Source organism: Phyllostomus hastatus, unplaced genomic scaffold (assembly GCF_019186645.2).
Source record: "Phyllostomus hastatus isolate PE091 unplaced genomic scaffold, TTU_PhHast_1.1 phas_scaffold_93, whole genome shotgun sequence".
In the NCBI taxonomy this organism is placed as follows: domain Eukaryota; kingdom Metazoa; phylum Chordata; class Mammalia; order Chiroptera; family Phyllostomidae; genus Phyllostomus; species Phyllostomus hastatus.
In genome coordinates this window covers 18,948,772-18,976,267 of record NW_025334042.1, presented here as the reverse complement: position 1 = coordinate 18,976,267, position 27,496 = coordinate 18,948,772, and the positions used below count along the sequence as shown (strand labels likewise).

General features: G+C 38.8%; 1 protein-coding gene and 1 pseudogene across 2 annotated transcripts in view; one reads left to right on the top strand and one right to left on the bottom strand.

Annotated features, from left to right (window-relative positions):
- The window catches only part of ATF7 (activating transcription factor 7), a 102,045-nt gene that overhangs the window by 50,294 nt on the left and 24,255 nt on the right, over nt 1–27,496 (bottom strand). The gene's annotated exons all lie outside the window — the stretch shown is intronic.
- LOC123813140 lies at nt 16,864–17,022 on the top strand (annotated as a pseudogene).

Below are 27,496 nucleotides of genomic sequence, written 5' to 3'. Positions count from 1 at the left end.
TCAAGCTAAATCCTTGTTAAAGTATTGTGACCAGTGAAATTTCTGTGCAATATGCACACAACCTCTAGCCAAATTCATTCCTGAAGGGTTGTTTTTGGCTACCACAGCTCCAGTTTCTATGTGGATTTGCCTCACATTTAAAAATGCTCCTATATACTGACCTATGATTAATGCACATCCCTTTCCTTGTTTTAGAAGAGTAGACTAGGGGAAGGAGACAAATCAGGACTCTTTAGTTATTAGGAAACGAGCACTGAATGCCTAAACTATTAGGGAATAACACAAGGAGTTCAGTTCACATTTGTGATAGTTTGAAAAATTATTTATGCTGAAACCTAACTATCCCCACCTTCTCTAGAGTTTCTGGGGTTGGCAGGGCTTCATAGGCAGAATAGCTCTCTTTTACTACAGTATCAAGTACTTTGGAGTACATTTTGATGAAGGAAAATACTATGAAAAGTTGGAGAAAATCTGAGAAACTATGAAGAGCAAGCTCTAGCATGGTGATATTGGTGCTAAGCAGGGTGGAAAGAGTAGCCTGACCTTTTTCAGAACACTATTTTAATCACTGCAATTGATCATAAAAGGGGGGAACCCCAAAAACCTGGAATTATCTTCTGGAGGGTACTATAGGCTTCAGCCGTTAGGTGAGTGTTTCAGGAACCCATCTGTATCAGTGTATGAGCTGCCATTGTTGTGAGAGGTTCTCTGTGTTTGGCTTCAGTGAATTTGTTTGAAGACCCTCTTAACACATTTGCCTATTTCATGATGGGTGATTTGAGTGCACCTGCCCACACTGAGCTGAGTGTTTAGAAGTTTTTGACCAAAACCAGCGGGATCCCCATGCCCTGCACTCTCTATTCACCTGATCTCACCCCAAGACACTTTGTTCTGATTCCCCCCAGATGAAGCAAGTCCTCAAAGGGAAGTGTTTTGCAGATGTGGAAGAGGTGAAACAAAAAATGGCAGAAGCACAAAAATGCATCAAAATCGACGAGTTCAAAAACTATTTTGAGCAGTGGAAAAAAACGTCTCAAGAGGTATATTGCATCGAATGGAGAATACTTTGAAGATGGCTTAAGTTTAAAAGATTGTGTTTATTTATTTTCAGAGAGGGGGAAGGAAAGGAGAAAGAGAGGGTGAGAAACATCGATAGGGTGCCTCTCACATGCCCCCAACTGGAGGACCTGGCCTGCAACCCAGGCATGCGCCTTGACCAGAACTGAACCTGTGACCTGGTGAACACTTCAGTTTGCAGGCTGGCCCTCAATCCACTGAGCCACACCATGCAGGGCAGCCACACCAGCCAGGGCTGAAGTTTAAACATGTAAGAATACACAGATTTTTATAAATAAATTCCATTTTTTCAGGTCCCACTTGTATATTCTGAAAGAAGAAACTGGGAGATCTTCAAAAGTCTTTTTTTAAATTTTATTTTAATCATTGTTCAATTAGTTTTCTGTCCTCTACTCCCATCCCAGCTCACCCACCCATCCCTCCCCACCTCCCTCCCATTTCCACTCCCCCCCCAGTTTTTGTCCATGTGTCCATTACATTTATATTTGTTCCTGTAAAACCTTCCCATTCTCCCCTGAAATTCCCTCCCCTTTCCCCTCTGGTCACTGTCAGGCTGTCCTCTTATTTCAGTGTCTTTGGCTATATTTTGCTTGTTTGTTTTGTTGTATAGGTTCCTGTTAAAGGTGAGATCATATGGTTATTTGTCTTTCACTGCCTGGCTTATTTCACTTAGCACAATGCTCTTCAGGTCCATCCATGCTGTTGCAAAGGGTAGGAGCTCCTTCTTCTTTCTGCTGCACAGAATTCCATTGTGTAAATGTACCACAGTTTTTTGATCCCTTCATTTACTGACGGGCACCTAGGTTGCTTCCAGCACTTGGCTATTGTAAATTGTGCTGCTATGAACATTGGGGTATATAGGTTCTTTTGGATTGGTGTTTCAGGGTTGTTAGGATACAATCCCAGCAGTGGAATTGCTGGGTCAAAAGGCAGATCCATTTTTAGTTTTCTGTGGAAATTCCATACTGTTTTCCATTGTTGTTGTACAAGTTTGCAATCCCACCAACAGTGCACTAGGGTCCCCTTTTCTCCACATCCTCTCCAACACTTGTTATTTGTTGCTTTGTTTATGATGGCCATTCTGACTGGTGTGAAGTGGTATCTCACTGTGGTTTTAATTTGCATCTCTCTGATAGCTAGCGATATTGATCATCTTTTCCTGTGTCTCTGGATCCTCTGTGTATCCTCCTTGGAGAAGTGTCTATTCAAGACCTTTGCCCATTTTTTAATTGGGTTCCTTGTATTCTTAGAGTGGAGTTGTGTAAGTTCTTTATATATTTTGGAGATTAAACCCTTGTCTGAGGTATCATTGGCAAATATGTTTTCCCATACAGTTGATTCTCTTTCTATTTTAATCCTGTTTTCTTTAGCTGTGCAGAAGCTTTTTATTTTGATGAGATCCCATTTGTTTATTATTTCCTTTATGTCCCTTGCTCTAGGGGACATATCAGTAAAAATGCTGCTGCATGAAACATCTAGATTTTCCTGCTTATGTTCTCCTCTAGGACTTTAATGGTGTGGTGGTTTATATTTAAATCTTTTATCCACCTTAAATTTATTTTTGTGTATGGTGTAAGTTGGTGCTCGAGGAGATCTTCAAAAGTCTTGATAAGGCTTCACACCCTCACTGCAGTACTTCTATTCCCAATGCAAGATATCATTTATGGCTGGGGAAGTAGGGGAAGGGAGAAGGTAAGAGACTAAATACACACACCTCAAAGCCAATAAAACTTTTATCTGTACTGCAATCAATCCTGTCTCCTGCTCTCTACTTCAAAATGCTGTTGTTTACCAAATGAGTCACACATCCTGCTTTGAATACTTCATGGCTCTTGAATGAATCATTTCAAAGTACAGAACTGTTCAACAAATAAATTCAATTGCAGCAGCAGCAGCAGCTCACAGGCTGCATGTGTGAGCAAGGTAATTTATAGAGGAAAAATAAAAGCAGGGAACTTCTTTCCAAAATACTCTAGAGAAACCGTTGTCAGGGGAATGAAGGAGGACAAACTAAAGGGAGGGGGAAACCCCATGAGTTGTACCTGAGGTAAATTCTTTCATCTATTAATTGAGGAATTTTCTGTTTTGGCATAGCTGTTTGAGTATCTTAAAGAGAAGATTCTAGCAGCAGACTAAATTAGCCCATTGTAAAAAGAAGAAATTTTGAGAGCAGAGGTATTATTTGGTTGTTGGTACAACAGTGAAACCATACGGTAGAATATAAGCTCCTTAAGGACAAGCATCCTCATTTGTTTGTTCATGCAAGTATTCTAAGGATCTAGAATAGGATCTGCACACAGTAGGTACTCAATAAATATTTGCTGAATAAATGTCAACTAGCACAGCTCATAAAGTGCTACAAAGCATCCCTGACTACAAAGCTCCTGTCTGTGTGTACAGTGGTGGGAGAATTTTCATTGTCCATATCCAAAAGGAGAGTTGATATTTGAAGTATCAGCTCTTTCCTATGGAACTAAAAGCTGGGCCCAGCCAAGACCAAGAATACCCTAATAAAAACAGTTTAGAATAAGAAACAAATAGAATTTCAAATATTAAGTCAACAGGAACAGGTCAAAATGATAGTAAAGGGTGAACTATCACAAAGAAAAACTAAGAAAACAATCTCATTTAAAACTGCATTGGATTTCCAGTGAAGATGGTGACACAGGTAAACACAGCTCACACAATGGGAAAGCAACCAATCAGTGTTTCTTTCTTTTCCCTTTCCTCCCTCTCTGAAATTATTTTTAAAATATCCTCAGATAAGGATAAAAAAACCCACACAACTGGATTCCTTATTTTATAAACTTTACACTACTGTATCTAACAAGAGGAAAGGTATTTTACAATCACATCAACATAGTGGGGGGAGGGGTGGGAAAATATCAAAACCAGTAAACCTTGAATTGCTGGATCTTCGTTATAATCTGGGATTAATATCAATGCATTATTTTACATCATTTAGAACAATGGCATAACTATTCTTCTATGTAGCAGAAGTTTTAAACACTCACCCATACCTGATCACTCATTTTTATCTTGGTTTCTTGTTCCCTCTTCCTGTTTATGACAAAGGTGAAAAATCATAAGCCCATAGGAAATGTCTTGTGCCAAGTCAGTTGCAGGTGCCCAATAAATCACAGATAAAATAAAACTGAGCTCCAAAGTTAATACAGGCCAACTCCAAGAGACTGGGCAGTGTAGGAAAGAGGGTGGCAAATATAACTTCTTACCAGTTTCAGTTGGGAAAGGTTTGATACTTTGTTTTTAAATCTTGCTTACTATTTGATGGGATTGAGAAATACAATCTTACTTCAGGTTTCGATGTAATTAGCCAAAGTCCTGGTCATCAACTTCATCTATAAGATTCCTTAGTATCACAGCAAAGTGGTAAGTGTAAATCTTTCTCTTTCCTCTCTCTCTCCCTCTTTTAATTTTATTTTTTTTTGGGGGGGTGTAAAATACATGTAACAAATTTACCACTGTAACCATTTTTTTCTTGTGTTTTTTTTTTTATCCTCACCCAAGGACATCTTTTCAATGATTTTAGAGAGAGAGGTAGGCCCCCACTGTTGGCCCCCAAACATAAACTAATACTTCTTTTAAATACATTAGTCTCTTAAATTACGAGGAAAACATCTGAAATTACTAATCATAGTTACAGTAATATTAGCTTTTGCACTAATATTTTTTCTTTAGAAGTGTTAGTCTCTTAAATCATGTAAAAAGCAGAAAGTACAGTTAAAAACCATTCTTACAATAATAACAGTTTTATATAATAATTTACCAGGTATTTACCTTTCTTAAGATTTTTATTTCTCCCTATAGCTTTGAGATACTGTCTAGTATCCTTTCATTTCACTTTTCAGGACTCCCTTGAGCATTTCTTGTAGGGCAGGTCTAGTGGTCACAAACTCCCTCAGCTTTTGTGTACCTAGGGATGTCTTAATTTCTCTCTCACTTTTGAAGGACAATTTTGCTGGACAGAAGATTCTTGGTTGACAGTTTTTTCTCTTAGAACCTTCATACATTGGCCCACTGTCTTCTAGCCTCCAAAGATTTTTATTTTCTGTTCCTCACATTAAATTATTTCCACCTCCTATCTTCAAGTTTGCTAATTCTTTCTTCTGCCTGCTGAAATCTGCCACTGAATCCTTCTAGTAAATTTTTTCATTTTGGTTATTGTACTTTTCAGCTTCAGAATTTCTTTTTGGTTTCTTTTCAGGTTTTCTATTACTTTTTGTTTTGTTCATACATTGTTTTCTTGGCTTTCTCCACAATTCCTTTAGTTCTTGGAGCATCTTTAGGACAGTTGATTTAAAGTCTCTCTGTCTAGTACATCTGCCATCTGGTCTTTTTCACAACATTTTTTTCCCCCTTTGAATGGGTCATACTTTGCTGTTTCTTTGTGTGCCTTGTGGTACCTTGTGATTTTTTGTTGAACACTGGACATTTGATTCTATTAATAAAGTTGTAACTCTGAAAAATCATATTCTCTTCCTTCTCCAGGGTTTGCTGATTTTTGTTAATTATTTTTGTGTTTTTAATTGTTGTAGGGTGTCCCTGTGCCAAGGTTCAGCCTGAGGTGCACACTCAATGTCTTCTCAGGTCTTTATTAAGCCTTTACCTGGGCATGTGCAGTCATTTTCTAATTTCCCTCACATAGGCAACTGTTTTTGAATATCCTAGTTTTTAATGTCTGGCTCCTGAAAGTGGAAAAGTGAAAAGTGATGGGGAGAAAAAAGGGTTCGGGTATTTTAAATCCCCTAGAAGTCACACCAGCCAGAAGGGAAGGGGCCTGTAACTATGTGGGGAGGGGCTTGTAACAATGTAGGAAGGAGCAACAAAATGGCCACTCACCTCTTTGTCTATACCTCTGTGATTAGAAGCAATAATCAGGAGTCAGGGCACAGATCCCTGATATCTAGAGGACAGGGACCCTTTTGCTCATCCTAGCTCCTACCCTGTACACAAGCTGCTCCAGGAACATATGCACAACTACCTCACTGAGGATGGGGGATGGGGATGCATAGCTGCTTCTGCTTCTGAGCTAAATTGACTGAAATTAACCACAATTTTCCTCCAATTCTTCCCCTGAAAGTTGCAAGCCTTCAGCAGATTCCAGAGCTCCAAAATAGTTTTATCACACAGATTCTGCCAGTGCAATTGTTGTCTAGGTGAGGATACCAATTCCTTGTACTCCTATTCTGCCACCTTTCCAGAATCCCTTTTTTTTCTTTTAAATAGTACTTGTTTGTGACTTTTTCCAGTAAGGCCATAACTACATTCTGTGTCCAATGACTTTAACTGGAAACCCACATGGTTTATCAGGCCTCCCTAGTCCTGAAAAGACTGTTGTCAATTAATGCCTGGCATGCTGTATTGCTTAGGGAAAGAGCAGAGAAAGGGAAGAGGCAATAGGTTTGATGAAGGCACCATTGGTTTCTTAACCCACCCTCATTCCCAACCCTTCTCCCATTTGTCTTTTACTACAAAGGCCAAATGTCAGATAATCAGTTTCCCAGCTTCCCATGCAGCTAAGATTAAACCTGTCACAAACTTCAGGCCAATGGGACACAGAAATCCACTGCGGGGGTTGGGGTTGAAAACTGTACTTCTGGAAAAGCTTTTTTTCCTCTTATAAAAGGTAAAGATAGAAAAGTCCTTATTGCTACATCTTCTTTTTCACTCCTCACCCTCTGTCTGTGAGGCAACAAACTTGAGACTAAAAGATAAAAGCTAAAAAATGGTGAAGCAGAGTGGTAGAAGGAATCTAGGTCCTCTTGCTTAGCTGCTCTAACAATTCTAGTTATAGACATCTTGTGTTATAGGGATTCACAAAGTTGTAAGCTATTGTTAGTACTTGTAGCTGAAACCATTCCTAATCAATAAATGATGCTTTTCAAGATATATAGATATTTCCTGTTTTTCTATTTAAGGAACTTGGAAAGTGAAATATGAAAGGAAGTATCTCATTCTGTAGCTTCGTGAATATTTATCAGTTGTACCCTAATGCAGAGTTCCATTTTCATTTTCACATAGTATACTGAACAAATTACTCTATCCCATCATTTCCCATTGCCCCAGGGTTCTTTAAAAACAATGGTTATTTACTGTTTGGGGATGGTAAGAGAGGCACCTTATGATAATGCTCTCGAAAATTAGGCAGTTGAAGGTCATCCTTCACTAAGGTATGAAGTTTTAGGTTGAGCCACATCTTTTCTTAGTTCTGGATGCTCTTCTCCCTCAATACCTAATGACTGACTCTTTATTAAACACCAAGGCGCTCTTGGGACTTGTGCTTAAGAATTAACAACAACATCCATTATCTTTCTTTAGATGGCAGCTACTTACATGGATGGATTAAATGCTCAACAAACTTTAAAAAGACCAGTGCCTTGGAGCATTGAGATTCCTACTGGAATCTCAGTAGGACTTGATTCTGTGTCAGTTACATGATTAATTGCTTTCTCCATAGCTCTTGCCTAATGGTAGATCTTTTAGCATTCTACTTTCCAGGTGTTGCCACTTAGCTGAGGTACCACTGAAGTTTCCAAATGGATAACATTAGTCCTTAACAAAGCAAGGAAAGCTTTTTGGGTCAAAATGAGTATCACTTAGTCCTATTAGGTTCTTGTTGACATTACCCATCTATATTTTTCAATCTCATTTCTCTTCTCAAATTATTATTAGAATATTAGGAGGTATAGAGCCTTTGAAAAACACATCAAAGACTTTTATCTTTTAATTTGCTACACAGTAAACAGTGCCATCCCTGGATCTCACATATGGGTGGGAAGGACAAACTATAATACAGTGTGAACAGCATGAACCTTAACCATTAGGCTTAGGAAAATCTATTACATTGCGTTTTTCTCAATTGGGCTGCTGAAAATTTCATTACAGAAAAAAATTCTAAACACTTCTTGATAATATAGGAGATTATGAAAGCTTATAATGAGCTGAGCAGAGCATATACAAGTCAAAGTATAGAGCTTATGCAATTTAGTACTGTAATAGTTAAGCCAAAAGAAAAGTTGAAGCTGGAGAGGTGAAAGGGTGGAAGGGAGGGAGAAAAAGAGAGGGAGGAGGGAGAGAGAGATCTCTGTTTCTAAGCTCACTCACAAAAAATTTCCAAACTGCAGCAGTACCTTTTTGTTTTAAGCAAGCTATCAAAGTTTAAGTGCCCAGAACCTTAACAAGTGGTTATAGGCTGGTCAAGAAAAAGGCAAAGATTCAAATGGTTTGATAGATCTTTTGAATAAACCAGAAGCTTGTATATACAGTATACTGATTCTGCCTTGCCACCTTAATTTAATACAGAAAACATTTCTTACCTTTATTTGTTGACATAATTCAGTGAATTATTTCTGTGTCAAAACTTGGAAAGTTTTGAAATAAAACCAGACAAATGGAAAACTCCTTAAATTTTGGATGTTTGCTTTTTAGCCATAAGAAATATCTTTTAGAATGTTTATTTCTTTTAGAATGTTAGCCACTGAATAGAAGAACACAGGCAGGCAGGGGAAAAGAATGGCATCTATGTTGCCTAACATTAGTGCTTATCCACATGCTTCTTGATTGTCACAGTGATCCAATATAGCAGCAATACATTAGTTTCCCCAGAAACTGCCCCTGCGACCTCTCCAGACACATCTCCTGCTGCTCTCCACCATAATCTGTGCTCCATCAATAGCAAGCTACCTATAGTTTCTCTGAATGTACCATGTTGTTTCTTTCTTTTGTGTCTGTTATTCTCTTATGTGTGGAATGTTCTCAACCTTCTCTGTCTGGCAAATTTCTTTTTATCTTTCAAAACCAGTTAAAGCATCATTTCCTCTATGAAACTTTCCCTGATATCTAACAGACCTCTTAGTACTTAAAAACACTTATTTATGTTACTACATTTATCATATTACAATGTGATTATATTTTTTAAAGATTTTATTCATTGTTTTAGAGAGAGGGGAAGGGAGGGAGGGAGAAAAAGAGAGAGACACACATTGATGTGGGAGAGATATCGGTTGCCTCTTGCACACCCCCAACTGGGGACCTGGCCCACAACACAGGCATGTGCTCTAGACGGGGAATCGAACCAGCAACCCTTTGGTTTGCAGGCCAGCACTCAATCCACTGAGCCACACCAGCCAGGTCAATGTAATTACATTTTATGTGTCTGACTCCCCATGAGACAGGGAATAACTGATGTTTTATATATCTTTCTTCATTTTAATATTTCTTTTCTTAATTTTTAGAGGGGAGGAGAGAGAGACTAATTTGTTGTTCCACCTATTTATGCATTCACTGGTTGACTTAAGTGTGCCCTGACTGGGGATGTAACCCACAACCTTGGTGTATTGGGATGGCATTCTAACCAACTGAGCTACCTAGCCAGGGCTCCATTTTTCTATCACTAGTATCTAGCGTGATGTCTAGTACATTTTAGATATTCAAAAATTTTAAATTAAATTGAACCCACAAAAGCTAATAAGGGTCTGACTGAATTGAGAAAATTATTCATGGGCTAGTTTCTGAAAACTAGCCCCCATGCTTACTTAAAGTTGGAGATACCTGGCAAAATACACAAGGAAAAAATATGCCTTGATTTTATTCTTTCAATGGATCCTTTGCACATATGTCTTACTACTGACATTTGTGAGAACCCATATTCAATTTTTTTATCCTTACCTGAGGATATGCTTATTGATTTTAGAGAGAAAGGGGGAGGGAAGAGAGAGAAAGAGAGAAACATCAATTGGTTGCCTTCTGTATCATATGCATGCTGACTGGGGATTGAACCTGCTACCTAGGTATGTGGCCTGACTGGGAATTGAACACTCAACTTTCTTTTTTGTGGTGTACAGGACAACACTCCAACTGAATCACCAGGCCAGGGCCCCATATTCTATTTTTGATTGTGGTCTAAAATGAGTAACAAATTGTTCTTATTATATACACCTCCTACCCTATTATATCAGAATGCAGACAAACTTGGAAGTATTAATGGGATCCTATTAACCTTCATATCACATTACAACAGCCACATCTGTTAGGGAAAGAAAGGAGTAAGGATAAACACAAAAGCCATTAAGCATACTGATGGATGTCAGGGAGGAACTAAGACTCTGGTACTCCTAGTCCTCATTTCTTGGTAACAACTCACTACAGCAAACTGCAGATTTCAAACCACAGTGTGGCAGGCTGATAATGGCTCCTGCATTAGTTTGCTAGAGCTACCCTGACAAAGCACCATAATATGGTGCATCAAAGAACAGAATTTATTGTCTCAACAATTGTGGAGGCCAGAAGTCTGAAATCAAGGTGTCAGCAGTTCCTGCTGAAGGATGTGGAAGAGAATCTGTTCTATGCTTCTCTCCTAGTTGCTGGTCATTTGCTGGCAATCTCTGGTGTTCCTTGGTTGTGGCAGAATAACTCCAATATTATCATGGTGTTTTCCCTGGGTGCACATCTGTGCTCAATTTCCTCTTTTTATAAGGATGCCAGTTACATTAGACAGAGGCCCACCTTATTCTAGTATCACCTCATATTAACTAATTACATCAACAACAACCCTATTTACAAGTGAGGTCACATTCTGAGGTACTTAGGGCTAGGACTTCAACACGTAAATTTTGAGAGACACAATTCAACCTGTAACAGCTCCCAAGGATATGGCCAGAAGCTGGAAGAGGTAAGGAAAGGATTCTCTTGGGAGGCTCCAGAGAGAGCGGGGCTCTGCCTGTACCTTGGTTGCAGATTTCTGGCCTCCTGAACTATGACAGTGACAAATGGTAGATAGTAACCAAATTATATCAATAGTCGCTTTAAATGTCAGTGATCTAAATATACCAATTAAAAGACAGAGATTGTCAGAGTAGATAAAAAACACTAAACCCAACTATGTGTTGTTTATAATAAACTCACTTTAATAATAAAGACATATAGATAAAAAGTAATGAGATGGAGAAAGATATACCATGGTAACAGTGATCAAAATAAAGTAGAAGTAGCTATATTAATTTCATACAGAGCAGACTTCAATGCAAGTAACATATGGAGAGGCATTATATAATGATAAAGGAGTCAACAGTCCAAGAAGACAAATTAAGACTTAATGTATATGTGCCTAACAACAGAGTATCAAAATACATGAGGCCAAACTGATAGAACTGCAAACAGAAAGAGATGAAACCACTATTATAATCAGAGACTTTAACATTCTTCTATCAGAAGTGGACAGATCCAGGAGGCAGAAAATCAGTAAGAACATAGTTGAACTCAACAGCACCATCAATCAACTAGATATAATGATAGATAATGATCGAATACTTCATCTAAAAACAGATTACATATTCTTCTCAGGTTCACATGGAAGGATCACCAAGACAGACCACATTCTAGGTCACATAACACACCTTAACAAGTGTAAAAGAACAGAAATCATACAATGTTTGCTCTTAGACCACAATGAAATTAAACCAGAGATCAATAGCAGGAAGACAGCTGGAAAAGCCCAAATACTTGGAGATTAAATAACATATCAGTCAAAGAAGAAATTGACATCTCAAGAGAAATTTTAAGATATCATTTTTTTTCTTTTTTTTTAAATGTATTTTATTGATTATGCTACTACAGTTGTCCCTTTTCCCCCCTTCTCTACCCTCCACCCTGTACCCTCTCCCACCCACGTTCCCCCCCTTTAGTTCATGTCCATGTGTCATTCTTATGAGTTCTTTAGCTTCTACATTTCCCGTACTATTCTTGCCCTCCCCCTATCTATTTTCAACCTACATTCTATGCTACTTATTCTCTATACCTTTTCCCCCCTCTCCTCCTCCCACCCCCCCCCCTGCTGCTAGCCCTCCATGTGCCCTCCATTTCTGTGGTTCTGTTCCTGTTCTAGTTGTTTACCTAGTTTCTTTTGGTTTTGCTTTAGGTGTGGTTGTTAATAATTGTGAGTTTGCTGTCCTTTTACTATACATGTCTTTTCTTTATCTTTTTTTCTTAGATAAGTCCCTTTAGCATTTCATAAAACAAGGGCTTGGTGATGATGAACTCCTTTAACTTGACCTTCTCTGAGAAGCACTTTATCTTCCCTTCCATTCTAAATGAGAGCTTTGCTGGATAGAGCAATCTGGGTTGTAGGTCCTTGTCTTTCATGACTTGGAATATTTCTTTCCAGCCCCTTCTTGCCTGTAAGGTCTCTTTGGAGAAATCAGCTGACAGTCTGATGGGAACTCCTTTGTAGGTTACTGTCCCCTTATCTCTTGCTGCTTCTAGGATTCTCTCCTTCGTTTTTACCTTGGCTAATGTAATTATGATGTGCCTTGGTATATTTCTTCTTGGGTCCAACTTCTTTGGGGCTCTCTGAGCTTCTTGGATTTCTTGGAAGACTGTTCCCTTTGCCAGAATGGGGAAGTTCTCCTTTATTATTTGTTCAAATACATGCTCCATCTGTTGCTTTTCTCCTTCCTGTTCTGGTACCCCTATAATTCGGATGTTGGATCGTTTAAAGGTGTCCTGGATGCTCTTAAGCTTTTCCTCGATTTTTTGAATTCTTATTTCATCATGCTTTCCTGCTTGGTTGATTCTATCTTCCTTCTGGTCCACTGTATTGTTTTGACACTCAGATTCCTTCCTTACACTATTGGCTCTCCTCCGCGTATCTTCCTGCATCTCTTTTATGGTAACCTGCATCCTTTCATCTAAATTGTGCTCAAAATCAACCAATTCCGTGAGCTTTCTGATCACCAGTGTTTTGAACTGTGCATCTGATAGATTGGCTATTTCTTGGTCGCTCAAAAGGATGAGTCCTGGGGGACTGATCTGTTCTGTTGGAAACATGTCTTATGTCTTTCCCTGTCTCTGGTCACTTTTGTTACGGTGGGGGGCGGAGACTTAGGTGTTCACTGGGGCTGGGCACCCTGGTCGCTAGATTGTGACGTTATATGTGTGGGCGGGGGTGGGAGCAGGCGGGGACAATGGCGGTAGTTCCTTTCTCCTGGGCTCAGGCCCTTCCTTGGGATCCTGGGCTGCGAGCTCTGCCCTGGTCCACAATCGCTGCCCCACAGGGTCCACCAGCCGCAGCTTGCGCAGGGATCACCACTGCGTTCTTGCACCCCGGAGGGCTGTCGCGCCGATTTTGCGCCAAATTTTCTCCGACCTCCGCGCGCCACCGACCCGCGCCGGCCCCGCGCCCGCCCGGCTCATCGTCTCCTACCGGTCTGGATGTATGGGTCTACTTCAACTTCTTGGCTGTCTGACTTCTATTCAGATAAATCCTGTCAGTTCTGAGTGATATTCTATCTGTAAATTATTGTTGTTCTAATCTTGGTTGTGCGAGGAGGCACGGTGTGTCCACCTATTCCTCCATCTTGCCGGAAGTCCAAATTTTAAGATATCTTAAACTAAGTGAAAATAAAAATATCAAAATTCATGAGATGCACAAAAACAGGGCTTAGAAGGAAATTTATAATATGAATGGATACATTAGGAAAAAAATCTAAAACCAATAACCTAAGTTTCCACCTTAGGAAACTAAAAAAAAAAAGAAAGACAAATTAAATCCAAAGTAAGCAAGTATGGGAGGTGGAAGGTGGAGGTGGTATCCCCTGGGGCAGGGGATAGCAGTAGCAGGAAAATGGAGACAACTGCACTTGAACAACAATAATAAGAGAAATCATTAAAAAATAAATGCAAAGTAAGGAGCAAAAAAATAAATAATGAAAATTGGAGCAGAAATCAATCAAACTAAAAACAGGAAACCAGTAACAAAAATCAATAAAACCCAAACCTGGTTCTCTGAAAGGATCAATAAAATAATAAATTTCTAGCTAAGAAGGAATATTATGAACAACTTAACTTTATGCCCACAAACTTGTTAACCTAGATGAAATGAATGAATTCTTTAAAAGATGCAATTCTCCAAAAATCACACAAAAAATGGACAATCTGTCTAGACTTGTATCTATTAAATTAATTGAATCAATAAACAACCTTCCAAAACAGAAAGCACCAGGCCCAAATGGGTTGGTGAATTCTACCAAACATGAAAGGAAAAAATTATACCTATTCTCTACAATTTCCTCCAGAGGATTAGAAGCAAAGGGAATACTTTCTAACTTATCCTATAAGGCTAGCATTACTCTACAACCAAAACCAAAGACAGACATCACAAGAAAAAACTATAGACCAACATCTCTCATGAACATAGATGTGAAAATCCTCACAAAACACTAGTAAATCAAATCTAACAATGTATAAAAACAACAATGTATAATTATATACCACAACCAAGTGGAATTTATACCAGGTATGCAAAGCTGGTTCAACATTTGAAAATTAATGTAGTCCATTACATTAGCAAGCTAAAGAAAGAGAAAAATCACATGACCATGTCAACAGATGCTAAAAAAAAACAAAAACCAACAACCTATCTGACAAAATCCTACACCTAGTCATGATAAAAACTCTGAGCGAACTAAGAATACATGGAATTTCCTCAACCTGATAAAGAACATCTATAGAAAGAACGTACAGCCAGCACCATACTCAATAATGAGAAACTTAAAGCTTCCCTACTAAGATCAAGAAGGCAAGATGGGACTTCCAGCCAAGATGAAGGCTAGGTAGATATGCTTCACCTCCTCACACAACCAAAAAAAGGATAACAATCAATTTAAAAACAAAAAACAACCAGAACTGCCAGAGAATCCAACTGTATGGAAGTCTGACAATCAAGGAGTTAAATACTCATCCAGACTGGGTAGGTGGGCTGGACACAGGCACCTGGGGTGGAGAGAACAAGCAGCCAGGTAGCCCCTGCAGTACTGGGTGGGTGTGGCAGTGACTGGTGGACCATGTGGTCCTACATTCATGTGTGGATAAAAACTGGGAGGAACAACTGGAGAAGAGCAATCCCAGCCCAGGACAGACTGGGCAATCCACAGTTTCAGTGCCAGGAAAGAAAGCCTCATAATCTCTGGCAGTAAAAACCTATGGGAGTTGTGTCAGCGGAAGAAATTGCCAATCTCTCAGGACAGTCAGTTTGAGGAGCCCACAGGGTCCTAGAACATGCACAAGCCCACCCACTCAGGAAATCAGCACCAAAGCAGCAACTGGAAGGACACCAGTTGCTTGCAGGAAGCGAGGGCAGTGACTGTAAGTGGGGCAAGAGCTGAGCAAGTGGTACTGTTCCCTCTCTGACCCCTCCTTCACATACAGTGCTTCAACACAGCAAAGCAGGTTGCCCCGCCATGGCAAATACCTAACGCTCTACCCCATACAAAATAACAGGTGCTCCAAGACAAAGAAATATGGTCCAAATGAAATAACAGATCAAAACTCCAGAAAAAGAACTAAGTGAAAAGGAGGTAGCCAACCTATCAGATGCAGAGTCAAAACACTGGTCATTAGGATGCTCATAGAATTGATTGAGTATGGCTGAAAAACAAAAGTAGTGAAGGATTACAAAGTGAAATAAAGAAAAATATACAGACAACAGGGAAGGGAAGGAAACAGGGACTCAAATCAATGATTTGGAACAAAAGAAAGAAGTAAACATTCAACCAGAATACAATGAAGAAACAAGAATTCAGAAAAATGAGGAGAGGCTTAGGAAGTTCTGTGTTAACTTTAAGCGCTCCAACATCTGAATCATAGGGGTGCCAGAAGGAGAACAGGAACAGTAAGAAATTGAAAACTTTTAAAATTTTATTTATTTATTTAAATTATATTTTATTAATTATGCTATTACAGTTGTCCCATTTTTTCTCCCCTTTATCCCTCTCTACCCTGCATACCTCCATACTCCAGCATCCCCCCCCCCACCCTTACTTCATGTCCATGGGTTGTACATGTAAGTTCTTTGGCTTCTCTACTTCCTATACTCTTCCTAACTTACCACTGTCTATTTTATGTCTACCAATTATGCTTCGCATTCCCTGTGCCTTCCCCCCTTCTTCCCTCCCCTTTCCCACTGATAATCCTCCATGTGATCTCCATTTCTGTGATTCTGTTACTGTTCTAGTTGTTTGCTTAGTTTTTGTTTCTTAGGTTCAGTTGTTGATAGTTGTGAGTTTGCTGTCACTTTATTGTTCATAGTTTTTGATATTCTACTATTTCTTAGATAAGTCCTTTTAACATTTCATATAATAAGGGCTTAGTGATGATGAACTCCTTTAGCTTTACCTTATCTGGGAAGCACTTTATCTGTCCTTTCATTCGAAATGATAGCTTTTCCGGATAGCATAATCTTGGATGTAGGTCCCTGCCTTTCATGACTTCGAATACTTGTTTCCAGTCCCTTCTTACCTGCAAGGTTTCTTTTGAGAAATCAGCTGATAGCCTTATGGGAACTTCTTTGTAGGTAACTGTCTCCTTTTCTCTTGCTGCTTTTAAGATTCTCTCCTTATTTTTCATCTTGGGTAATGTAATTATGGTGTGCCCTGATGTATGCTTCCTTGGGTCCAACTTCTTTGGGACTCTCTGAGCTTCTTGGTCTTCCTGGAAGTCTATTTCCTTTGCCAGATTGGGGAAATTCTCCTTCATTATTTGTTACATATAACTACTGAGAATGGAAACTGGTATAGCCACTTCAGAAGACAGTTTGGAGGTTTCTAACCAAACTAAACATACTCTTACCATACACTCTAGCAATCATTCTCTTTGGTATTTATCCAAGAAGTTGAAAACTATGTCCACACAAAAACCTGCACATGGATATTTATAGCAACTTTATTATTAATTGCCAAAACTTGGAAGCAACCAAGATATCCTTCTGTAGGTGAATGGATAAACTGTGGTACATCCAGATAATAAAATAGTATTCGGTGCTTAAAGAAAAAAGAGCTTATAGTGTACCCATGCCAGAGTAAATTGCAACCTTGAACCATTACCCAGCCTCCTTATCTGTGGGCTGTGGGCACTGAAGGGGGTTGTACAATATGAAAAAAGAAAAAAATAAAAGAGGTTTCAAGGCATGAAGAGACACATAAGTACATAATACTAAGTGAAAGATACTGATTTGAAAAGATGCCGGTTTGAAAAGACTACTTACTTATGATTCCAACTACATGGCTTTCTGGAGAAGATGAAACTATGGTAACAGTAAAAAGATCAGTGGATTGCCAGAGGGGTGTGAGGGAGAGGGAGGAAGGGTGAATAGGTGGAACACAGAGGATTTTGAGGGCGGTTAATACTGTGTATTATAACATAATAATAGATACATGTCATTATACATTTGTCCAAACCCATCAAAAGTACACCAAGAACAAACCCTAAGGTCAACTATGGACTTTGGGTGATTGTAATTTATCTATCAGCATAGGTTTATTGATTGTAACAAATGTACCATTTTGGTAGGGGCTATTGATAATGGGAGGAAGGCTATGTATGTGTGGGGACAAGGAATATATACATGGGGCATCTTTGTATCTTCCTCTCAATTTTGCTGTGAACCTAAAATAGCTCTAAAAGTCATAAAAAATTGAAAACCGCTAAGTAAAAATAAATAGCTTGTTACACATTTATGCTTAGAAAAAAGCTTGAAAAATTAAGTCTGAAGTAGAGTACTCATTGCTTATTAATCTAATGTTACAACAGAAAAGCACAGCATAGCACAAAGTCCAGCTTCCAAGCAAGAATTGTTGTCTCTTTGACAGAGCTCCAATGCAATTATGCCCTGGCCGCTGATTTTTCTATCAGCACTTCCCCTTTGTTTCAGAGACAGCATCCACAACCTTCTGTTCATGCGGTAAGGAAGAAATTGCTTCCCAGAAAGGCTTAGCCCACTGCATTTTACTAGATAAAGAAAAACCAAAAAGCCATTCGATTCTGACAAGCTGATTACTGTCTGTGGAGGAGCAAAATGCCTCCCTTAAGACTAAGGGAATAGCCAACAAGGTACAGTATGTTCAAACCTTTAACCACTGCTCTGCCAAGTGCTGCTACATATACACTACCCTTTCTCCTCTGAGATGTCACATGTGCGTGAGTGAAAGTGCAAGCCTCCATAAGGCCTATCTGGCTGTAGTTTCAAATGCATATAAAGTACAAGAATGCTGAAATAAAGTCTCCCCTTTCCACTTTTACAATTACCTAGGTAAAACTTAAAAGAAAAGGAAAGGAAAGCCTGAAGAAGAAATAGCTAAATATATGAATCTAATAGGGCCTTAAAAACACATATTTAGCTACTTGGACCCTTGAACGTTTCAGAGCAACTACTTTTATTGTCCCCTCCCAACACAGCCTCTCCTGTAGTCCTAAGAAATACCTTGAAACTGAAGTAAGATGTCTGAAGTTATGAGCATAATATGATGAAAAAAATTAATGTGCACAGATTACCACTGTGTCAAAAAATGATGCTCAGTGAAGTGACAGATGTCTGTGATATTGCACTATCTGCCTGCTCTGGTATTATACAGCTATCTCCATCTATGCAACACAAAGGAGATCTTCAAAACTGTGTCAGCAGCTCTTTTCACTTGATTCAAATCACTGATAACTGTTAAAGTTTTAATTTTTTTGGTCAGCAAGCTTAATAACAGAGACACAAAAAGGAGGTAACTGAGGTTTAGCATTAAAATGTAGGCCTTTAAAAATAATCATCTATCCTATTAAGCTGTCACTGTCTGTCTGATAACCTCATAGGAACCAAGTTTGGAGTCTATGTCATAGGTTGCTGCCTTGAATCCCTTTTCCCTTTGCATTTATAGTTTTACAGGAACTCGTGGCAGGGGGGACACACACGTGGCGCACACACACGCACAGAAGTGTATGCATACACACAACTAACTGGCCTGTCTAGGGCATCCAATGAAGTAATCAAATGAGATCTTTGGACACCTAGAGTCATCACTTCAGCAGTCTGTAACCTTGCCCAATTAGGCACTCTCAGCTCTGAAGCCAAGAATTTGACTTCACAGTTATAGAAAAGACAAGACTACAGTCACACATTCCCTGCAGTTGAATGCAGGCTGTTTCACACAGTCCACAGTTATACAATGAATCATTATCAGAATCAAGCCCTGGCTGGTGTGGCTCAGTGGACTGAGCACCAGTCTGACGCCTCTGAGAGGCAACCAATTGAAGTTCACACATTGAGGTTTCTCTGCTTCTCTTTCTCCTTCATTTGTAGTCTCTCTAAAAATAAATAAATAAAATCTTTAAAAAAAGAATCAAGCAGGAACATATATATTTTAAGCAACTTTCCAGTAAAAGATAAGGACATTCAGGCAAAACATACAAAGAATTCCTTTATTATAAATACCAACTATGAGACACCAATCTCTTTTGATCCTTACATGTACTTCAACATATTTTTATCACAAATTATTTCACATAAATATGTCCATTATCTCTTTAGTCATAAAATTTCATTTCCAATTATAAGTTAAATGTCCTCTGCATTAACACAGCACAGTATGCAAGGGGAAAGGAAAAGGGTCGATACATGGCAGTGCTATGAAGTCAAAGCAGAGGATGTGAAATGTGAGTGGAAAAGAAATTGTATTATTCAATAGGTAAGGTACATGTCAAAAATGTCAGAGAATAAACAAGCCAGCAATTAATGGATAGAATATACATCTCATCACATTGTTAAAGTGCTTCAAATCATACACTAATTCCACCTTAGTCATATTTCCTCATGTTACCAATTAGTTCAGCAGCCACTGTAACAAAGGATGCACTACTACATGGTATTACACAAAGCAAGTTACACAGGTCCCACTCTTTGCATTTGGGAACTTACAGACATAAAACTAAGATGGGAGAGAAGGCAACATGAATCAGGAAGTAACCCAGTCTAGAATTCTCAAAGATGACACCACAATGCTTCTTTGGGCCTATTAGTGGAAGATGCTGAAGCTCTGATTTTTACACCCCAGTTTTCTAGCTCTGTCTACATTTCTGGTTGGTCAAGAATTAGTTTTCTTTCGTATCTTAAAATCATGTCCCTGCTACAAAACAGTGGTTGTTTATCTCACAGAGAGTTAGCCACATTTCAGTAGCATTCCCAGAAAGAGAAAAAAAAAAAATCATAGATTCAGGCTTAGATAGTTGCAGAGAGGTCTCTTCATTTTAGTAAGAATTCTTATCTTTTGGGACAGGCAGAACTCAGCAGTCAATCCAGCTCTCTCTGGTATGGCATTCAGACACTTAGATCAGCAGCAAACTATAGCTAGGACTTCCTTAACTGATTGCATTTTGCCCATTTACCAAAAAACTACTACATATTCATTTTTTCCTATGCTAGATACACATATTTATATGTATATGGAGATGATTAATAAGGAAGCAGTTGAAACTACTTGAGAGTGCTAGTCTAAAGTTTGCCTGGGTTTGCACTGCATTTCTATCATAAAATATTGTGTGACTTTGTACAAGTTATTTAACCTGAGCCTCAGCCTTCCCATCCTCTCTCAAGGAATTTCTAGGATTAAATAATACCAGTAAAGCACTTTTCTTTAGTTCATGATAAGAGCTCAGTTAACTTCTGTTATTGTTGCTGTTGTTATTATTACATTGATAAGCTTAAACAATTCTTTGTAGTTTGTTCTCTCCCATATCTCCTATATGATCCCTGGGTGAAATATAATTTTCCTGTACATTGTACCACAACATTTCCTCTAAGTTGTATGTATATGTATGCATATACGAGCTGTTGGTCTGCACTAATTATGTTAATCTTGAACATCATGTTATAGAGCCTTCCCTAGGCTAATAATGTTCATCTTACCACAGAGTCAGATAGGTTCAATACATAACAAAATTAAATTAGTATTGAGGCCAAGACTGAAAGATTCTCACATGTAGCCAAATCTAGGAGATAAAGAGTTGATATATCTATGAAAAAATATCTTACCCAATATCAGGTAGTTTAAATTCTAAGTAGATTGGAAACTTGAATCCTAAAACTACGGAAATTAGGTCACTTTCTTTTTTCCTTATTTTATCAATCTAAATTTTCCAAAGCAAGAAAAGGAGAGCCATGACCAGCGTGGCTCCATGGGTCGGGCTGCATACCGCAAACCTAAAGGTCGCTGGTTGAGTCCTGGTCAGGGCGCATGCCTGAGTTTCAGGCCAGGTCCTCAGTTTGGGGCATGAGAGAGGCAGTCAATAAATGTTCCTCTTGCATATCAATGTTCCTCTCCCTCTTTCTCTTTCCCTTCCCCTCTCTCTAAAATAAATAAATAAATAAATAAATAAATAAATACTTTTTTTAAGGTTAAAAAAAAGAAGGAAAATGTCTCTCTGTCCAAAGAGAATTAAGCTGCTTCTAGTGTTTATTGGGGCCTCTTTGTAAGATTTATACTTCTCAACTAGCTTACAGTAGAAGGAAGGTGTGATAGCCCAAAACAAAACTAAGTAATGGTCACATTTTAAAAAAATGTATTTATTGATTTCAGAGACAGAGAGGAAAGGAGAGAGAGAGAAACATCAATTTTTTGTATGTACCCCGACTGGGGACTGAATCCACAACCTTGTTGTATTGGGATGATGTTCAAAACCAACTGAGCTACCTGGTCAGGGCAGTAAATGTTTGTATTTGACATCTTCATAAGTTGCCACATCTCCTTTGCTTTGGGGCCATTCCGCCTAAGCCATTTCTCATCTATTATCTCCTAACCCCAAATGAAAACTTCCATTCCTTCATACAGCAAATATTATACCTCTGGTTAAAGTAATTTATACTAAAGAGTGAATTATATAGCTCCCATATTTTTAAAATAACATTAATTTACACAAATCTTTATTAATATGTAGAAATACAGTATTTTTGGATAGGGTATTTTTCCTGTTTACCTTTTTTTAAAAGTGTATTTTATTGATTATACTATTACAGTTGTCTCAATTTTTCTCCCTTTGCCCCCTCTGCCCGGTACGCCCCTTCTCTCTAGCAATCTCCTCCTTAGTTCATGTCCATGGGTTGTACATATAAGTTCTTTGGCTTCCCCACTGTCTGTACTGTTTTTAACATTCCCCTGTCTATTCTGTACCTATCCAGTTATGCTTCTAAATCTCTATACCTTATCCCCCATCTCCCCCTCCCCCCTCCCAGCTGATAACCCTCCAAATAATCTCCATATCTATGATTCTATTCCTGTTCTAGTTGTTTGCTTAGTTTGCTTTTGTTTTTTAGATTCAATTGTTGATAGTTTTGAGTTTGTTGTCATTTTAATGTTTATAGTTTTGACCTTTATTTAAATAAGACCTTTTAAATTTCATATAGTAAGGCCTTAGTAATGATGAACTCCTTTAGCTTTACCTTGTCTGGGAAGCACTTTATCCTTCAATTCTCAATGATAGCTTTGCTGGATAGGGTAATCTTGGTTGTAGGTGCCTGCCTTTCATGACTTTGAATACTTCTTGCCAGGCCCTTCTTGCCTGCAAGGTTTCTTTTGAGAAATCAGCTGATAGTCTCATGGGAACTCCATTGTAGGTAACTGTCTCCTTTTCTCTTGCTGCTTTTAAGATTTTATCTTTATCTTTAACTTTTGGCATTTTAACTATGATGTGCCTTGGTCCTCTTTGAATCCAACTTGTTTGGGACTCTCTGTGCTTCCTGGACTTGTATGTCTATTTCCTTTGCCAAATTAGGGAAGTTCTCTTTCATTATTTTTTCAAATAAATTTTCAATTTCTTGCTCTTCCTCTTCTCCTTCTGTCATCTCTATAATTCGGATGTTAGCCCTTTTGGAGATGTCCCAGAGTCTTCTTAAACCCTCCTTGTTTTTTAAAATTCTTTGTTCTGGTTGATTGTTTATTTCTTCCTTATGTTCCCAATTGTTGATTTGAAGCCTGGCTTCCTTCCCTTCAGTGTTGGTTTCCTGTAAATATTTCTTTATTACCTTTCGTAGAGACTTCATTTCTTCCCTTATGCTTTTGCTGTATTCAATGAGTTCTCTGAGCATTCTGACTACCAGTGTTTTGAACTCTGTATCTGATACGTTGGCTATCTCCTCATGGCTTAGTTCTTTTTCTGGGGTTCTGTTCTGTTCCTTCATTTGAGCCATATTTCTTTGTCTCCTCATTTGGCAGCCTACCTGTGTGTGTGTACTAGGTAGAGCCATTTTGATTTCCTGTCTTACTTGCTAAGTTGTATGGGGCAGAGCCTTTGGTATTTGCCAGGGTAGGACAACCTGCTTCATTGCTTTGGGGCTCCATGTGTGGAGGAGGGGTCAAAGAGGGGCCAATACTGCTGCTGGCTGACTTCTGGGGGCTTGCCTGAAACATGCTCCTTTTCCAGTCACTTTACCCAATTTCCCTATGTGACGGGCACCCCTCCAGCTGCTGTCTTGGTTGTGGTTCCCAGGGTGGGTGGGTTTGCAAAGTTCAGGGCTCTCCTAAGAAACTGGCAGTTTCTTTCGTTGCCCCAATCCCCACTGGTTTTACAGCCAGAAGTTATGAGGCTTTATTTTCCTGGTGCTGGAACCCTGGGCTGTGTGGTCTGGCCTGGGGCTGGGATTGCTTGCTCACAAGGTGTCCCCCTGATTTTTATCTACCACACGTGAATGTGGGACCACGCCATTCCACCGGTGGCAGCTGCCTTGCCACCCCTGGCTTGCTGCACCACACCACATCCTCTCCACCTAGACTCCCTGGCTGTGCCCCTCCTACCCATCTGGGTAAACATAGCTTCTTTAAATCCTTGGTTGTCGGACTTGCATACAGTTCTGGGTATTTTTCTGGATGATTTTCTGGCAGTTCTGAGAGTTTTTCATTTTTAAGTTAGTTGCTTTCCTTCTCATGGTTGTGTAATGAGGTGAAATGTGTCTACCTATGCTTCCATCTTGACCAGAAGCTCTCCTATTCACCTTTAATTGAACTGATTTTTTTCAATCACATACAAAACTGCCCATGGGAGGAGAGAGGAGAGACTTTATTGTCCCCAACGTCAACAAAGGAAAAGCGCTCTACTCTTTTTTTCTTTGCCCAGCCCTAATACCTCAACTCCCCAGATATATATAGGCAATTCAGTGTTCATCTTGTCCTAGCTTAGAACACCTAGAACCAGTAAAACTGTTACTAGGCAAGCCAAATCTCAATATCAGAGAGAGAAGAAAGACTGGCCACCTAAATCTCTAGATAGATTTTTGGACTTTTAGCAGACTGTGGAGCTGTGACCTCACATGTCCAATATTTTCTCTCCCTCTTTGTCTAGTTATTCTCAATCACGTGGTTATCTGCTCACAACTTTAAAAATTAGGGAAAAAAATAAAATAAATAAATAAGAGGATTGCATGATTAACTATGGAGACAGTAAAAAGATCAGGGATTACCAGGGGTTGTGGCGAGAGGAGGGAGAGATGAATGGATGATTTTAATGGTAGTGAAGCTACTTTGTACCATACTGTAAGGGTGGAAACATGTTATTATACATTTATCAAAACCCATAGAATATACAACACAAATAGTAAACCCCAATGTAAACTTCAGTTAATAATAATGTATCAATACTGGCTCATCAGTTATAACAAATGTACCACAGTAAAACAAGATGTGGTGGGGGAGGAGGAGTAAGGGGGTTATATGGGAACTCTACTAACTTCCCACTCATTTTGTTCTCCATAAATGTAAAACTAATCTAAAAAATTGTTATCTTTTTAAATTAGAGGAAATGCTAGTTAATAATCCCCATCAGGCACAGTAGCTAATAGGAGCCTAATAAGCTATGTGAGTGGAAGTCAAAAAGTAAAAATTAGATTATAGGGTTTGATCTCAACTGGAGAGGACAGTAACTAAAGACAAGGAAAGAGGCTTGAGAGAAAGAGAAAAAGGTAACTCACACAGTATTTTTATAATGACTAGTGTACAAAAACTAAAGCAAATGTTATCTCCCTCAGAGAAAGAGGAGTCAAGTTTACAAGGGGCACAGAGATATTCAGCAGAAAAATCTCCACAATGAAGCCTCAGATATACTTACAAGTGTCCCCCTAACACCTCCACCCTACCTGTGGCTAAGAAATTAGTTTGTCATTGTAACCAATTCTCAAATCTGTATGGGTGCCAATCTTTATGGAAGATTTGAGTATTCTTCAGGAAAATCAAGGACTAATTGCCCAATATCAAAAGATTTGACTCTTGGGAAGAAAAAGAAGGTGTTCCTTTTGCACTGGATGATTCTCTCTGGAATAACATAAATAGTTCTTTGAGAGAGACATGTCTTTGATAAGCAGAGCTCCAATTCTGACAGCCAATCTGCTGAATGCCAAATAGAGTGCTCAAGCGTTCTACAATGACTCAAAGGACAGAGCAAGGCTGCAGATTTATTCTGCAGACTTTCCCTTCAGAGCTACTCAAGTTTTTCAAAGGCAAAAAAGGGAAAACTCTTTCCTTCCAACACAGAGAATTGCAAATCCCACCTGGGATCTAAAGACAGAACTACGTTTACTCAAAATCTAACATCATTGATGTGAACAACAACGAGACTTACAAGCTGTAATGATGGCTGGCAATTTTAGTCTTTAGAGCAGAAGTTGGTTCAGCTCTTCAATCTGCCAGCAGAATCAGGAGCCACACAGGGCACATGGTGTGCCAGACTGGAAATGGGCTAATTTCATAAAATGTGTTCTCATTCTCTCTGTACTTTCAGATGACAATTAGAAACAATCCAGATTCTTACACAATCTTAGGAATCGCATGTAATTCACTGCACAAGGAAACTTCAAAGTAAAAACACGAAGGCACTATTACAAAGAGATAAACTGGAATGCTCCCATCTTTTCTCCATGATTCTTTCTTGAAATACTACCCTTAACCTGATAATTTTGTTAGAGAAAAATTTAAAAGCAAAACCCATCTACAACACTCTATTAACAGCAGCATTTCTTCCTCACAATTTGTATGTAATTTTTTAAGATGAGATTTTGAAAGAGAAAAGCTTTTTATACATCCTAACTTGAAATCCTAACAGCCATGTGCTATGATTTATAGTACTGTTCCTCTGTAGTTAAATAGATTCAACCCTCAAAAGACAAAAGAAACTAGGTTTGAAAGATATCCAGTTTCTGTTTAAAACCTTTTTTGTCATGACAAACAAAACAAAGATTTAAAAACATGAAAATTTAGAGATGATCACTTCTATTGTGATTTTTAAAAGCATGCATTACTATACTGACCAAATACCCTGGAATAGGTACTGGAAAAAGGGTATTATTAGTAGCAAAATATAACATAGAAAAGTATAAGCCAAAAACTAGAATAAAAATCCCCCCACCCCAAAACAAAATACACGACCCTTTTAACAAAACAATGAATAAAAAGAGTACAAAAACAAAGATATTTTGCTTAAAAAACAGTATCGGCAAACAATATATGTGAAATTTTTAGACACAACCAAAACTGTAAAAATTTAGCTTAAGTGTTTACTGACACAACTGTAACCCTTTTCAAAGGTTTATCATTTGGTTGTAAAGGCTCAATTAAGATCAAACCTTGCCCTGCCTGGTGTGGCTCAGTGGGTTGGGTGTCGTCCTGTAAACTAAAAGGTCACCAGTTCAATTCCCTGTCAGGGAACACGTCTGGGTTGTGGGCCAGGTCCCCAGTTGGAGGTGTGTGAGATTGCTGATTCTCCTGCACATCGGTGTTTCTCACCCTCTCTTTCTCCCTCTCTTCCCCCCTCTTTCTAAAGATGAATAAATAAAATCTTAAAAAAAAAAAAGATCAAAATCTGGCTCTGACCAAACTCTAGCTCAAGGGGCTTTTCTGGTATCATAAAGCTCAATTTAAAGGGGGCATTGTGCTTTATTTAAGTCACTAGCATATGGTTAAAAAGCTTAAGTTTGCCCAGTTACATCCTTTGAGCAGAACGTGGAAGCTCTATTTCTTCTCCTATCAAAGAGCTTCCTGAGAACATCTCTTGCACCTTATTTATAATGCACAATTTATCGGCATTTCGTTTCCTTTCTAAATGGCTGGGAGGGAAGAAGAGCTCCACAGCTACCGTGTGTGGTTACTAATGGCGCTTTTACTTGTCATTGTACAAAGCCTGTTAAATATTTACAACACAGACAGCAATATCTAGTCCTAAACACCCAGTTGTGAGTTTGAATTTTTTTTAGAAATAAATCTACGACAAGTTTTCCCCAGCAAAACACCAGAAGACTTTACTAACAGCTTCAAGAGACCCAGCGGGTCCAGAGGAGCAGTTATAGGCCATCTGGTGATTACTTATTATTATTTATACAGCACTGTAGATGTACACACAGATGTGTTATGAATCCACATACAGAGTAGGGCCTAACAAGGGCTTGAGACAAAATGTGACTGCTGAGCAAGTCAATCTGCATTAAAGAAACACGCTAACCAGAGAGAGGGAGCACGTTGTCTGTTCTTCAATCTGCTGCATTAGCTGGAAGACTATTTGATAAAAGAATGAAGAATTCTAAATAATGGTGACAATACCTTATAAGTCAACA